The sequence below is a fragment of the Dermacentor albipictus genome, chromosome 7 (genome assembly GCF_038994185.2).
Source record: "Dermacentor albipictus isolate Rhodes 1998 colony chromosome 7, USDA_Dalb.pri_finalv2, whole genome shotgun sequence".
NCBI classification, from domain to species: Eukaryota; Metazoa; Arthropoda; class Arachnida; order Ixodida; family Ixodidae; genus Dermacentor; species Dermacentor albipictus.
In genome coordinates, this window is record NC_091827.1 from 96124124 (window position 1) to 96130204 (window position 6081).

Below are 6081 nucleotides of genomic sequence, written 5' to 3' on the forward strand. Positions count from 1 at the left end.
TCCGATCCGCCCCCGCAACTGCGGAGGCACAACTCCCTTGAAAAAAAGAAAAAAGAAAGAACTCCAATAACGGGTCCTCAAAGACGAGGAACCTAACTCTTTATAGCCACACCGCTAAAAAATATTTAAACATGGCGTTCCTAGTACATTGGAATTGTCGTGGACTCATTAAAAACTACAGCGATATAAAAGACATCCTAAACTCATTTTCTCCTGTGGCTTTATGTCTACAAGAGACTAACTTAGGACCGCAACATAAGAACATTTTAAAGAACTACAAAGTATTTCGTTGTGATAGAGAGCAAGCGAGTAGGCTCTCAGGAGGTGTCGCGATAATCGTAAAAAATGGCGCTGCTACTCATGAAATAAGGCTTCAAACGAAATATGAAGCTGCAGCAGTCACCGTCCTTGATTTTAAAACAATCACAATATGTACTGTGTATCTGGAACCACATCTAAATGTTACACTTCATGATTTAGAAGCACTTTTTAAACAACTACCAGAGCCATATTTAGTAGTCGGGGATTTTAATGCTCACTCATCTTTTTGGGGGAGTGACCAAACAGACACTAGAGGCCGTATCTTAGAAGATTTTATTCTATCAAATAATGTCTGCCTGCTCAATACAGGAAAGCACACATATTGCTCCCCGAGCTCAGGCAAGATGAGCTGCTTAGATTTATCTTTTAGTTCCCCATCACTTTTTACAGATTTTAAATGGGATGTTGTTGACAACCCTTACGGAAGTGATCACCTTCCTGTGAAAATTAACCTATCATCCCCACCACAAATCATCCCTAGCAAACCACGTCGCTGGAAGGTACACTTGGCAAACTGGGCACTATTTCAAGAGCAGGCCAGCCTGGAAAAAGTTTTCTCAAGTAATTTAAATGTCGATGATCAAAACAAACTGTTAACAACCTGTATTATTAATGCCGCGCGGCTAGCTATCCCTCAGTCCTCGGGAGTGGTTCGAGATAATCAAAAAACCTGGTACACACAAGATTGTAAGGAAGCAAAAAAGAAACAAAACAAAGCCTGGGGCATCTTCCGTAGATACCCAACCCATGAAAATCTTGTAAATTTTAAAAAGGCGAAAGCCAACGCACGTCGCATCCGTCGAGATGCTGAGAAAACTTCCTGGAAGAATTACATATCTTCGATTAACAGCTCTACCACATCCAAAAGAATGTGGGAACAAGTTCATAAATTAAATGGCAGCTTCTCCCCTTTCGCGATCCCGTTTTTAACAGCTCCTGGCACACAAACAAGTATAGAGGAACAAGCAGACGTACTAGGGGAACATTTTTCTAACGTTTCAAGTTCCTCACACTACACTCAATCGTTCCTGAAACACAAACATACAACCGAAAAACAAAAACTTCCTACAAGTGGCTGTACAAATGAGCCCTATAATACATTAATCACACTTCACGAAATCCAAAAAGTACTGTCCGCAGGTAAACAGACGGCACCCGGCCCTGATGAAATACACTATGAAATGCTGGCTCACCTCTCAGACGCTGCTGTGAACGCACTTTTACAATTCTTCAACAAAATATGGGTATCGGGAAAAATTCCGGAGGCTTGGAAAAAATCCGTGATTGTACCGTTTCTGAAGCCTGCAAAGCCACCAACCAGCCCTGGCAGTTACAGGCCTATAGCTCTCACAAGTTGTCTCGCAAAATCTTTTGAAACTATCCTGAACATGAGGCTCATGTTCACTCTTGAATCACGTGAACTCCTTGACATCCACCAGTGTGGATTTAAAAAAGCGTGTTCAACAACTGATCACCTCGTCCGCCTAGAAAATACAATCCGAGAAGCATTCGTACACAAGCAACACTGCTTAGCAGTGTTTTTCGATATCGATAAAGCTTACGATACCACCTGGAGGTTTGGTATTCTCCGCGACCTAGCAGAACTTGGAATTCGTGGTAGGATGCTGAACTGCCTGAAATATTTCTTGTCCGACCGTTCATTTCATGTGCGCCCGGGTGCAACCCTTTCGAAGAAATTCGTCCAGGAGAATGGAGTGCCGCAGGGTTGTATTTTAAGTACGACACTTTTCATAGTAAAAATGAACTCCATAGCAAAAATCATTCCTAAATCCATTATGTATTCTGTATACGTCGATGACCTTCAAATAGCATGCACATCCTCCAGCTTACCAACATGCGAGAGACAGATACAACTTACATTGAATAAACTCGCGATCTGGGCAGACAAAAATGGGTTTAAATTTTCACCCCAAAAAACAGTTGCTGTCCTCTTCTCACTCAAAAGAGGACTACAGGTTGACCCCACCCTACACCTAAATGAAACCGTACTTCCAGTAAAGAATGAACAAAAATTTCTAGGTCTAACTTTCGATAAAAAGCTCACATTCCTACCACACATAACCACTCTCAAAAACAAAGCTTCCCAGTCACTAAATATACTCAAAGTACTGTCATACAAACATTGGGGGTCTGATAGAACATGCCTACTACACATCTACCGTTGCTTAGTACGTTCCTCCTTAGATTATGGCTGCATAGTGTATGGTTCAGCAAGACCGACATACCTAAAAAAACTTGACCCAGTACATAACTCAGGCTTGCGTATTTCATGCGGTGCATACCGAACGTCCCCTATAACTAGCCTTTACGTAGAAACAAACGAACCCCCACTAGAAACTAGAAGAGCCGCTCTAACCTGTGCATATATCCTTAAGGTACAATCTCTACCAAAACACATTTGCTATCCCCTTGTAACGAAATGCCCTTCACGGGTAATTTTCAACAGCAAACCACAAACTACAAGAGCACTGCTCCGGCGATTTGAAGAGATGTGTCGGAATCTTGGCATAGTGGACACATTACCTGGCATTACCCACAGACAAAATCCACTACCCCCATGGTTCATCTTTCCCATAGCTTGCGATCTCACTTTAACAGAGTTCCGTAAAACACAAACTCCGCCACAACACATTATTCAGGAATTCCATGCACTAGAAGAAAAATACAGCTGCTTCACAAACTTTTATACTGATGGTTCGAAAACGAATGAACATGTTGGAAGCACAGTTGTACAGGGAAACTGGGAAGAAACAGTAAGACTTCCGCAGTGCACATCCATTTTCACTGCTGAATGTTACGCCATTTGTATAGCCATAGACAAAATAATAAAGGAGAACCTCGCAAATAGTATCATATACACAGACTCCCTAAGCGCACTCAAAGCTCTTCATGCCAGAAATGCAGTCACACCATTAGTAGGAGACATTATACACAATTTATTAAAAGCCACCACACAAGGACTGAACATTAAATTATGCTGGGTTCCGAGCCACGTCGGAATTAGTGGCAATGAGAGAGCAGATGCATGCGCGGCACAAGCCCGGCACAAAGAAATCACAAAAGCAAAGATACCTCCTAACGACTGCATGAAGTTGATACAATATAAACTAAGGAAAAATGGCAGTCCGCTTGGAACAAAGAAGTAAACAACAAATTACACCTGCTAAAACCCGTGTTAGGTGAATGGAAATCTTGCACACACCAGGAACGTTTCAAAGAAGTGATTCTGTGCCGTCTTCGCATAGGACACACACACCTAACACACAACTTCATTCTAACAAAGCAAGACAAACCCCAATGTGAACTATGTGGAAATGAACTAACAGTAAAATATCCTATTTTCATGCAGAAAACTTGAACCATTGAGAAAGACGTTTTTTACCATATTTTACAAAGAACACATCCCTTTTCACCCAGCTTTGATTTTAGGAGAAGATGCGCTTGTTGATGTATCATGTGTGTTTAGCTATTTAAAAGAAGCAGGAGTTCTCATAAAACTTTAAAACTTCACAGAATGCTTAACTACATATTATAGAACACCTCATTCACCTTCTCATCCCTGAGAAGAAGGCCGAGGTCTTTAGTTAATATGTTGGGACTCTCCGGGCTCTTGCCCAGACAAGGACTCACTGAGGTGTCCCAACTTTTTAAAAAAGAATCTCTGCCTAGTGTTTGGCGCATGATAGCCTCAGCTGCTTATGTGCCACTAAACTCAACTCAACTCAACTCAACTCATCAATTTCATGCTGCCTGATACCACGGCACTTTACCAACATGCCTGATCGGATTGCCTGCATAATTTCAGCAATTCATGCTTTTTAAATAAATTTAACATAGCTGTTACAAGTGTTGCTTCAATGTCAATCGGTGCTTAATGTAGCAACAGCTTTGCCCCACAGTACTGTGGGAAGGTGATAAGTGCATGAAAAACAGGCTTCATGTTTGAATTCAGCAGCAGATATAAACAGGATTGCTATTAGGCAGGCATGCCTCAAACACTAGATGGCTTCAGCTCTGTCGCTGCAGCATGTGCAATATACTGTATGAGCTTTCCCTTTGGCTTCATGCTTTTCATTTTAACTAATAGTGTACAAAGAGCAATATTATATCATTGTATTGGATACAAATATTCAAGAAAAAACACCTTCAAGTATCAGAGAGGCCCAATGTATAAACAAAACTTAAAAGTTCCATGGAGTCCGTGCAGAAATAAATGGCCTGTTCACATTATTTTATACAGGTAGTCCCATTAGTCAAGGAAAAAGAAACAGCACATGCCGGATGCATATATAGATATTAGTGTGTAGTTCTCGTTGAGAGCTAAGGGAAATATAAAGCAGCATGCATCATTTTGAAGGAATCCAAATGTGGCAAGATTTCCCAAATAATAAATTGGTGTCTAAATCGAGACAGTGAAATTATAGACAGCCTAAAGCAAGACATGCTTACTCAAGGGCTGTTAACTATTACGCATAAGTGACCCCCTGGATGTGTTTATCAGGAAACTCGTGTCTCTATACAACTGTGGTTCTGCTAAATTAGAATCATTCCATTGCACACCTCATTTGCATCAAGCCTCATTTTGCATCAGTCTTTCTCCTTGTTAACTGCAAGAACTTTTTTGTACCTGATAGTCTTTGAACAAAAATATTTCACAAACACTTGCTTCTGGCAGCTTATTCAACTGCCTCTCTTTTTTGTTTAGATTGATCTTTCATTTCTGTGATCACTTCAAGCTGCTTTTGTTTCTTCAGGGAAAATATCATTTTTTTCTTTTTTTTCATCTCCCTTGTCACACGTTTGATGAAGGATGCTTCACCAATTGTCAAACCGATTCTTTTAGACTACTTGCTGCAAGTTTAGCACATTTATCCTTACATCCCCATTCTGCTAGCACAGTCTGTAGTTGTTGGTCTTGAACCAGCTCATAAAACATATGGTCTCACTTGAAGATCTGTTGATCTTACCCCGCAGGGGCGTCTGCGTCAGCAGGCGTTTGGTGTGTTGCGACACCACGGACCCGAGCACACGAGGGTTGGACCCTCCCGCGTGTAGCCGTGCGCGGCTTAGCCGTGTCCGGGGAAAAGGGGATCCTGGGGGTTGAGCCAATGCCGGGTGTTTGGACCTTTACGGCCTCTCGGTGGCGGCAACACACCCCTTTGGCCTCGGCTTCACGTAGACGCACCCCGGACTGACCCACCCGGGGGAAATCGGCAGTCGCCTTTTCCTATCTCTTCCTCTCGAATCTTCGTCTTTATCTCTTACTTTTTGACCTTTCCTGTCTTCTCCTCTCTTCCATTTACTTCATTCTCCTCGGCGGCAAGGGTTAACCTTGTGTGGGATAGCCAACCTTGGTTATAACAGATTTGGTTATAGTAGTGTCGTACAGCTGGCGCATGCAGGCCGTCTTTTCACGGTCCTGCAGCGTCCCCTTGTTGGGCTCCATGGTGGGTGGCTGGCGGCGCTGCCGAATTTTCAAACATATCTATGGCAAGTTCTTTTCCAACACTTCCTGATCGCCCTCACAAACGAGGGCGCACCGAAGAAGTTTTCAAGTTTTTTGGCCGAAATAATGAGAATTTTCCAAGATTTCATGTAGTACATTCAGAGAAAAAAGAAAAGGCAGCGAGAATGATCTCACCTTTTCTTGTTGCAAAGACACTTAGTGAAGCTTTTGGCCCAGGTTATAAAGTCTCTAAATTGGCAAGTGGTGACCTCCTCTTAGAACTGCGTGATAAG